The sequence below is a fragment of the Pseudophryne corroboree genome, chromosome 1 (assembly GCF_028390025.1).
Source record: "Pseudophryne corroboree isolate aPseCor3 chromosome 1, aPseCor3.hap2, whole genome shotgun sequence".
Lineage (NCBI taxonomy): Eukaryota > Metazoa > Chordata > Amphibia > Anura > Myobatrachidae > Pseudophryne > Pseudophryne corroboree.
The window spans coordinates 1056686654-1056697330 of record NC_086444.1 but is presented as its reverse complement, the minus strand read 5'-3'; positions in this window follow the sequence as shown (position 1 = coordinate 1056697330).

Sequence of the window (10677 nt, the reverse complement as noted above, 5' to 3'; positions counted from 1 at the left end):
CTGAACCCATATAAAATGCCTTTGGAATCTGAAGCAATCCTTGTTTTGATTCAAACATGCATTCTGTTCTTATCCATAACTATACACTGTATGCTTCTATGAATAATACCCCTTTCACATCGCACAAATAACCCGGTACCGACACGGCATATTGCCGTGTCGAACCGGGTCAGTGTGCGATGTGAAAGCACACTGGGCGATTTAGCGGGTCGCCTGACCCGGTAAATCAACCCGGTAAAAAAGAAGGGTTTTACCCGGGTTGATTACCGGGTCAGGTGCGGTGTGAATGGGAGCCGTGTCGATGCGACACGGTTCCCATTCACAAGATAGGGAGAGGCGGCGCTGGAGATGAGCTCATCTCCCGACGCCGCCTCCACCCCCGCCCCTGCTGCTGCTGCGGCCTCCGTTGTCATGGCAACCGACCCGGTATATTGCCGGGTCGGGAAGCCTGCAACGGAGCGCAAATGCCGGATCCCACCCGGTAAGTACACGTTTGTCTTACCGGGTAGGACCCGGCATTTGCGGTGTGAATGCAGCATAAGTATCACTGTATGTTTAAACACACATGCTATATATCTATGTATGAGCACATACACATACGCATGCCCGCACATGTACATATGTATAACAACACACGCCCAATATACATATCCATGCAGGATGAAGAATTTGGTGATTCACTTTCAGATTTTGGTGACAAGTTTTATATTTCTGTTATTTATTAGTTGTAAAACGTGCATTAAAAATCGTGTCCTGCGCATGTAACCCGGCAGACAGGCAATGGTTTGGGCTGGTATGCTGAGGGAGTTGGGGAATGGGGGATCGATACAGGAGGTCGGACGATGTGTATGCAGGCATCAGGCAAGAAAAGTGGTGGTGGGGGGGATTGGGAGAGAAAATAAGATTTTACTTACCGATAAATCTATTTCTCGGAGTCCGTAGTGGATGCTGGGGTTCCTGAAAGGACCATGGGGAATAGCGGCTCCGCAGGAGACAGGGCACAAAAAGTAAAGCTTTTCCAGATCAGGTGGTGTGCACTGGCTCCTCCCCCTATGACCCTCCTCCAGACTCCAGTTAGGTACTGTGCCCGGACGAGCGTACACAATAAGGGAGGATTTTGAATCCCGGGTAAGACTCATACCAGCCACACCAATCACACCGTACAACTTGTGATCTAAACCCAGTTAACAGTATGATAACAGCGGAGCCTCTGAAAGATGGCTTCCTTCAACAATAACCCGAATTAGTTAACAATAACTATGTACAATTATTGCAGATAATCCGCACTTGGGATGGGCGCCCAGCATCCACTACGGACTCCGAGAAATAGATTTATCGGTAAGTAAAATCTTATTTTCTCTATCGTCCTAGTGGATGCTGGGGTTCCTGAAAGGACCATGGGGATTATACCAAAGCTCCCAAACGGGCGGGAGAGTGCGGATGACTCTGCAGCACCGAATGAGAGAACTCCAGGTCCTCCTTAGCCAGAGTATCAAATTTGTAAAATTTTACAAACGTGTTCTCCCCTGACCACGTAGCTGCTCGGCAAAGTTGTAATGCCGAGACCCCTCGGGCAGCCGCCCAAGATGAGCCCACCTTCCTTGTGGAGTGGGCCTTTACAGATTTAGGCTGTGGCAGGCCTGCCACAGAATGTGCAAGTTGGATTGTGCTACAGATCCAACGAGCAATCGTCTGCTTAGACGCAGGAGCACCCATCTTGTTGGGTGCATACAATATAAACAACGAGTCAGATTTTCTGACTCCAGCTGTCCTTGCAATATATATTTTTAATGCTCTGACAACGTCCAGTAACTTGGAGTCCTCCAAGTCACTTGTAGCCGCAGGCACTACAATAGGCTGGTTCAGATGAAATGCTGACACCACCTTAGGGAGAAAATGCGGACGAGTCCGCAGTTCTGCCCTGTCCGAATGGAAAATCAGATATGGGCTTTTGTAAGATAAAGCTGCCAGTTCTGACACTCTCCTGGCCGAAGCCAGGGCTAGAAGCATGGTCACTTTCCATGTGAGATATTTCAAATCCACCTTCTTTAGTGGTTCAAACCAATGAGATTTTAGAAAGTCCAAAACCACATTGAGATCCCACGGTGCCACTGGAGGCACCACAGGAGGCTGTATATGTAGCACTCCCTTAACAAAGGTCTGGACTTCAGGGACTGAAGCCAATTCTTTTTGAAAGAAAATCGACAGGGCCGAAATTTGAACCTTAATAGATCCCAATTTGAGACCCATAGACAATCCTGATTGCAGGAAATGTAGGAATCGACCCAGTTGAAATTCCTCCGTCGGAGCACTCCGATCTTCGCACCACGCAACATATTTTCACCAAATTCGGTGATAATGTTGCACGGTTACTTCCTTCCTTGCTTTAATCAAAGTAGGAATGACTTCTTCCGGCATGCCTTTTTCCTTTAGGATCCGGCGTTCAACCGCCATGCCGTCAAACGCAGCCGCGGTAAGTCTTGAAACAGACAGGGACCCTGCTGAAGCAAGTCCCTCCTTAGAGGTAGAGGCCACGGATCTTCCGTGATCATCTCTTGAAGTTCCGGGTACCAAGTCCTTCTTGGCCAATCCGGAACCACTAGTATCGTCCTTACGCCTCTTTGCCGTATAATTCTCAATACTTTTGGTATGAGAGGCAGAGGAGGAAACACATACACCGACTGGTACACCCAAGGCGTTACCAGCGCGTCCACAGCTATTGCCTGCGGATCTCTTGACCTGGCGCAATACCTGTCCAGTTTTTTGTTGAGGCGAGACGCCATCATGTCCACCATTGGTCTTTCCCAACGGGTTACCAGCAAGTGGAAGACTTCTGGATGAAGTCCCCACTCTCCCGGGTGAAGATCGTGTCTGCTGAGGAAGTCTGCTTCCCAGTTGTCCACTCCCGGGATGAACACTGCTGACAGTGCTATCACATGATTCTCTGCCCAGCGAAGAATCCTTGCAGCTTCTGCCATTGCACTCCTGCTTCTTGTGCCGCCCTGTCTGTTCACATGGGCGACTGCCGTGATGTTGTCCGACTGGATCAACACCGGTTTTCCCTGAAGCAGAGGTTCTGCCTGGCTTAGAGCATTGTATATTGCTCTTAGTTCCAGAATGTTTATGTGAAGAGACGTTTCCAGGCTCGTCCATACTCCCTGGAAGTTTCTTCCTTGTGTGACTGCTCCCCAGCCTCTCAGGCTGGCGTCCGTGGTCACCAGGATCCAATCCTGTATGCCGAATCTGCGGCCCTCCAATAGATGAGCACTCTGCAACCACCACAGAAGAGACACCCTTGTCCTTGGAGACAGGGTTATCCGCAGGTGCATCTGAAGATGCGACCCTGACCATTTGTCCAACAGATCCCTTTGGAAAATTCTTGCGTGGAATCTGCCGAATGGAATTGCTTCGTAAGAAGCCACCATTTTTCCCAGGACTCTTGTGCATTGATGTACAGACACCTTTCCTGGTTTTAGGAGGTTCCTGACAAGCTCGGATAACTCCTTGGCTTTTTCCTCCGGGAGAAAAACCTTTTTCTGAACCGTGTCCAGAATCATCCCTAGGAACAGCAGACGAGTTGTCGGCATTAACTGGGATTTTGGAATATTCAGAATCCACCCGTGCTGTTTTAGCACTTCTTGCGACAGTGCTAATCCCATCTCTAGCTGTTCTCTGGACCTTGCCCTTATTAGGAGATCGTCCAAGTATGGGATAATTAATATGCCTTTTCTTCGAAGAAGAATCATCATCTCGGCCATTACCTTTGTAAAGACCCGAGGTGCCGTGGACAATCCGAACGGCAGCGTCTGAAACTGATAGTGACAGTTTTGTACAACGAACCTGAGGTACCCCTGGTGTGAGGGGTAAATTGGAACGTGGAGATACGCATCCTTGATGTCCAAGGATACCATAAAGTCCCCCTCTTCCAGGTTCGCTATCACTGCTCTGAGTGACTCCATCTTGAACTTGAACTTCTTTATGTACAGGTTCAAGGACTTCAGATTTAGAATAGGCCTTACCGAGCCATCCGGCTTCGGTACCACAAAAAGAGTGGAATAATACCCCTTCCCTTGTTGTAGAAGAGGTACCTTGACTATCACCTGCTGAGAGTACAGCTTGTGAATGGCTTCCAAAACCGTCTCCCTTTCGGAGGGGGACGTTGGTAAAGCAGACTTCAGGAAACGGCGAGGTGGATCTGTCTCTAATTCCAACCTGTACCCCTGAGATATTATCTGCAGGATCCAGGGATCTACCTGCGAGTGAGCCCACTGCGCGCTGTAATTTTTGAGACGACCACCCACCGTCCCCGAGTCCGCTTGAGAAGCCCCAGCGTCATGCTGAGGCTTTTGTAGAAGCCGGGGAAGGCTTCTGTTCCTGGGAAGGAGCTGCCTGTTGCTGTCTCTTCCCTCGACCTCTGCCTCGTGGCAGATATGAATAGCCCTTTGCTCTCTTATTTTTAAAGGAACGAAAGGGCTGCGGTTGAAAAGTCGGTGCCTTTTTCTGTTGGGGAGTGACTTGAGGTAGAAAGGTGGATTTCCCGGCTGTAGCCGTGGCCACCAAATCTGATAGACCGACTCCAAATAACTCCTCCCCTTTATACGGCAAAACTTCCATATGTCGTTTTGAATCCGCATCGCCTGTCCACTGTCGCGTCCATAAAGCTCTTCTGGCCGAAATGGACATAGCACTTACCCGTGATGCCAGTGTGCAGATATCCCTCTGTGCATCACGCATATAAAGAAATGCATCCTTTATTTGTTCTAACGACAGTAAAATATTGTCCCTGTCCAGGGTATCAATATTTTCAATCAGGGACTCTGACCAAACTACCCCAGCACTGCACATCCAGGCAGTCGCTATAGCTGGTCGTAGTATAACACCTGCATGTGTGTATATACTTTTTTGGATATTTTCCATCCTCCTATCTGATGGATCTTTAAGTGCGGCCGTCTCAGGAGAGGGTAACGCCACTTGTTTAGATAAGCGTGTTAGCGCCTTGTCCACCCTAGGAGGTGTTTCCCAGCGCTCCCTAACCTCTGGCGGGAAAGGGTATAATGCCAATAATTTCTTTGAAATTATCAGCTTTTTATCAGGGGCAACCCACGCTACATTACACACGTCATTTAATTCTTCTGATTCAGGAAAAACTATAGGTAGTTTTTTCACACCCCACATAATACCCTGTTTAGTGGTACCTGTAGTAACAGCTAAATGTACTCGCCTCCTTCATTGCCAAAATCATATAACGTGTGGCCCTACTGGAAAATACGGTTGATTCGTCACCGTCACCACTGGAGTCAGTGCCTGTGTCTGGGTCTGTGTCGACCGACTGAGGCAAAGGGCGTTTCACAGCCCCTGACGGTGTTTGAGTCGCCTGGACAGGCACTAATTGATTGTCCGGCCGTCTCATGTCGTCAAACGACTGCTTTAGCGTGTTGACACTATCCCGTAGTTCCATAAATAAAGGCATCCATTCTGGTGTCGACTCCCTAGGGGGTGACATCCTCATATTTGGCAATTGCTCCGCCTCCACACCAATATCGTCCTCATACATGTCGACACACACGTACCGACACACAGCAGACACACAGGGAATGCTCCTAACGAAGACAGGACCCACTAGCCCTTTGGGGAGACAGAGGGAGAGTTTGCCAGCACACACCAAAAGCGCTATATATAACAGGGATAGCCTTATAATAAGTGCTCCCTTATAGCTGCTTTATATATATCAAAATATCGCCATAAATTTGCCCCCCCTCTCTGTTTTACCCTGTTTCTGTAGTGCAGTGCAGGGGAGAGACCTGGGAGCCGTCCTGACCAGCGGAGCTGTGAGAGGAAATGGCGCCGTGTGCTGAGGAGATAGGCCCCGCCCCTTTTCCGGCGGGCTCGTCTCCCGCTATTTAGTGAATCCAGGCAGGGGTTAAATATCTCCATATAGCCTCTGGGGGCTATATGTGAGGTATTTTTAGCCTTTATATAGGTTACATTTGCCTCCCAGGGCGCCCCCCCCCAGCGCCCTGCACCCTCAGTGACTGCGTGTGAAGTGTGCTGAGAGGAAAATGGCGCACAGCTGCAGTGCTGTGCGCTACCTTTAGAAGACTGCAGGAGTCTTCAGCCGCCGATTCTGGACCTCTTCTGACTTCAGCATCTGCAAGGGGGCCGGCGGCGCGGCTCCGGTGACCATCCAGGCTGTACCTGTGATCGTCCCTCTGGAGCTGATGTCCAGTAGCCAAGAAGCCAATCCATCCTGCACGCAGGTGAGTTCACTTCTTCTCCCCTCAGTCCCTCGTTGCAGTGATCCTGTTGCCAGCAGGACTCACTGTAAAATAAAAAACCTAAGCTAAACTTTTTCTAAGCAGCTCTTTAGGAGAGCCACCTAGATTGCACCCTTCTCGGCCGGGCACAAAAATCTAACTGGAGTCTGGAGGAGGGTCATAGGGGGAGGAGCCAGTGCACACCACCTGATCTGGAAAAGCTTTACTTTTTGTGCCCTGTCTCCTGCGGAGCCGCTATTCCCCATGGTCCTTTCAGGAACCCCAGCATCCACTAGGACGATAGAGAAAAAGCATTAGCAAATTATTAAAGGATGTGCTAACATACTGGGATTAGCAGTAAAAGCTTGCTTAGACTGTACAACAACACAAATAGGCATGTGTTGCACACAAGATTGCATATGCCTGATATTCCCCTGCCTGACAACATGACATGCAATGCATTGGTATTTTTTTATTTTGTTACAAACGTGTAAATAGCACAAGACCATAAAACCAAAAAGAAGTAAACCAGCAGCCCTACAGATTCATGAAATTCATATAAATAAGTGCTGCATAGTAAAGTCTTTTGTGCTGGGCAAATGGGCTTTTATCAGTGCCGTAACTAGACATTTTAGCGCTCTGTGCAAGAAACAGTATCAGCCCCCCCCCCCTCATATACAAAACAGGGCCAGTGCGGCCATAAGCGCGCACAAAATATATAGAGGCGTGGCTTCATGGGGAAGGGACGTGGCCACGGAGCTCCCTTTTACACATTATGGCAGGCAACATTCCTTTTACACATTACAGCAGGTAGAGTCCCCTTTTACATAGTACAGCAGATAGAGTCCCCTTTTACACAGTACAGCATATAGAGTCCCCTTTTACACATTAGGCACGTAGAGTCCCCCTTTTACACATTAGGCAGGTAGAGTCCCCCTTTTTACACATTAGGCAGGTAGATCTCCCTTTTACACATTATGGCAGGTAGAGTCCCCCTTTTTACACATTACAGCAGGTAGAGTCCCTTTTTTAAACATTATGGCAGGCAGAGTCCCCCTATTACACATTACGGCAGCAGAGTCCCCCTTTTTACACTATACAGCAGGCAGAGTACCCTTTTTACACATAACAGAAGGCAGAGTCCCTCTTATTTTACACATTAGGCAGGCAGAGTCCCCCTTTTCTACACATTACAGCAGCAGAGTCCCCCTTTTTACAAATTAGGCAGGCAATGTGAAGTGGGACATACCTTATAGCTGTACTTGCAGTGTGCACAAAGTACTGACTGAGCAGGATAACCATATGCCCACCAGGCTGCCCCACCAGTTGGCTATACCTTCCATAAGTATGGGGGGGGGGATGGGCATGACTCCCGCTTCTGGGATCTCCCTCCCGACAGAACGCAGGTCACTGTGGGTCTCAGGAGTCTGGACTGAGAGAGGGAGCGGAGCGTGCGGGCATGCAGCTGCAGCGCTGCCTTGCTACAACTTAGTATTATCAGTGAAAGAGGGAGGGAGCCGGGGCTTAGGCGCTCCCCTCCTCAGGTAGCGTTGCAGCTAACTGGCGGCGCTGGCTGGTGGGCGGTATTGTGGCGTGGCCTGGCAGGTGTCTGCATAGATTTTTCCGCCCCACAGCGCATTGTGCTGTGCGCAAAGCACCTCTCACCCATACCTAGTTACGACCCTGGCTCTTATCATGAATAGTGGGCTGAGAGGGGAGTGGGTGAAAGAGGGCTGGTTACTAGGTACATGTTTTAGAGCAAAATGTGCCTAACCTCCACCCAGGAAGTTTTTCCTCAAAGTGTTTGTTCTCACAATAAAAAAAAGTGCCAACGTGTTAACTCATGATGCCAGGGCCCTCTTAATAGCAAAAGTAGGCCCCTAGGCAAAGAGATGCACTGTGGCCCCTACCCATCCTCCAGCAGTAGGGGTGGGAGGTGCTTTCAGAGGCAGCTTTGATGTCCCGTGGGAACTAGGGGCTGTTTTATATTCTGCCCAGCATGTAGGACCTGGAGCAGTAATTTCTGCTGATTACTCCTTTACTGCACAGATGGTGGGAGATGGGGCTGGAGGGAGAACACTAAACTGTAGAAGGTAGAAGGGCATTGGGCTGAATGAAGGGGCCCCGGTACATGACTCCATGGTGGTCTGGGGTGTTTAATACACAGGGGGAGGGGGGATAGTGGAGTGGGATCAATATTCATCATTTTCTGGTAGGAGGGCAGCTTGCTTCACTGCAGCTATCTCCAGTTCCTGGAAATAGATTTCTTTGGGATATAGCTTTCAATGGGATAAAAAAAAACTATTGAGTCCCACCTTTCAGGAAGTAGTGGGGACTTGGGGATCAGAGATCAGGAGCCAGAGCTGGAAGGCTGATATCTCTGGTTCTGGTTCATAGTAGAGACAAGCTGCCAGTATCCACTGAAAGTGGAGAGTCCCAGTTTTTGGAATATACCCTCAGAAAAGCAGCTTGCGAGTTGTTCGCTCGCAAGCTGCTTTTAGCAGCATTGCAAACGCTAGACCACCGCCCTCTGGGAGTGTATCTTAGCTTAGCAGAATAGCGAACGAAAGGTTAGCAGAACTGCTACTAAATAATTCCCTGCAGTTTCTGAGTAGCTCCAGACCTACTCCTAGATTGCGATCACCTCAGTCCGTTTAGTTCCTGGTTTGACGTCACAAACACGCCCTGCATTCGGCCAGCCACTCCCCCGTTTCCCCAGCCACTCCTGCGTTTTTCCCTGGCGCGCCTGCGTTTTTTAGCACACTCCCTGAAAACGGCCAGTTTCTGCCCAGAAACACCCACTTCCTGTCAATCACACTACGATCACTCGAGCGATGAAAAAACGTTGCTTGAGTTTGTATAAATCTACTAAGTTTTGTGTTAAATAACTTAGCGCATGCGCGCTGCGTACCATGCGCATGCGCATTTTCCACCTAATCGCTGCATTGCGAAAAACGGCAACGAGCGAACAACTCGGAATGACCACCAAAACCCGAGATATCTGGCTGGGAAGAGCAATTAACAGGCTCGGATGGGGACCACTGCTTGAAGTCAGATATCTCCGGTTCCCCAGGGCCGATTTTCAAAAATCTGGTACCCCTGGAAAAAGGGGACCCTCAGCTATCAGCCTTTGGCCGTTATACTCCCGGGGGCCCTTGGGCAACTGCCCATTGAGCCCATATGAAAAGACGGCCCTGCATGATTTATCAAGCCTTGGAGAGTGATAAATTGCACAATGATAAAGTAGCAACTAACCAGCTCCTAACTGCCATGGTACAGGCTGTGTTTGAAAAATGACTGGAGCTAATTGGTACTTATTTATTAACAGTTTCTTATATAGTGCAGCAAATTCTGTTGCGCTTTTATCAACGTGCAATTTATCACTCTCCAAGGCTTGTTAAATCTGAGCCTCATTCTCCCTTGCTTCAGTAGTTCTCAAACTGTGGTGGATCTCCTAGCCCTCCATGACTGCAGGGGTTCAGTATGATTGACCGTTGGACGGGATGCCAGCGGTCACAATACCGACACCAGCATCCTGATCTTTGAAATCCCGACAGGGTAGAGGTAACTGTGTTATCCCCTCTCCTCCAATCCCCCTTCCCGCAGCCTGATCCTAACCTCCCCCCTTAATGCCTAACATTAACCTTCCCCCGGTGGTGCTTAAACCTAACTTCTCCCCTTCCCCGCAGCCTATCCCATCCCCTTAGTGCCTAAACCTAACCTACCCCCGTTGGTGCCTAACCCTAAGGGCCCCCCCCCCCCCCCCAGCATAATATATACACACCCGCACAGTCCAACCCTAACCCCACCACGGAAGTGCCTAAACTAACCCACCCGCTATACTTACTGTCGGGATGCCGGCTGTCGAGATTCCAGTGTTGGTCTCCTGACCCTGTTGGGATTCAGGTGTTCACATTCTGATGGATGTCAGGATTGCGGCGTCTGTATTCCGTCTGCCGGGATCCAGACATTCAGCATTTTAACTGCATTCCATCTGCAGTGTCCAGGCAGTGGTACACTCACTGACTGCTATCCCACACTAGGGGGTATATATACTAAAAATCTTATTTTTCTGAATGAGGTTAAAGTTCAAACACGAATGACATCGAATGTGTGAAATTTCAACTTTTTGAATTTTTTACGCCTCATTTACTAAGCTGTCATATTCTGCATTTTCGAGTTTTCCAATGTCGATGTCATTCGTATTTTCGGCCACTATTTTACGGGAGTGAATAGTAAAACACTGCCGACATTAACACAATGAATCTCGGCCGAATCTGTGAGATCCGTGCTGGGCTTCATTGTGCACCTTTATTTAAAAAAAAAAAGTGTTAAAAATCAAGAAAAAAAATTGCGTGGGGTCCCCCTCCTAAGCAAAACCAGCCTCGGGCTCTTTGAGCCGGTCCTGGTTGAAAAAATATGG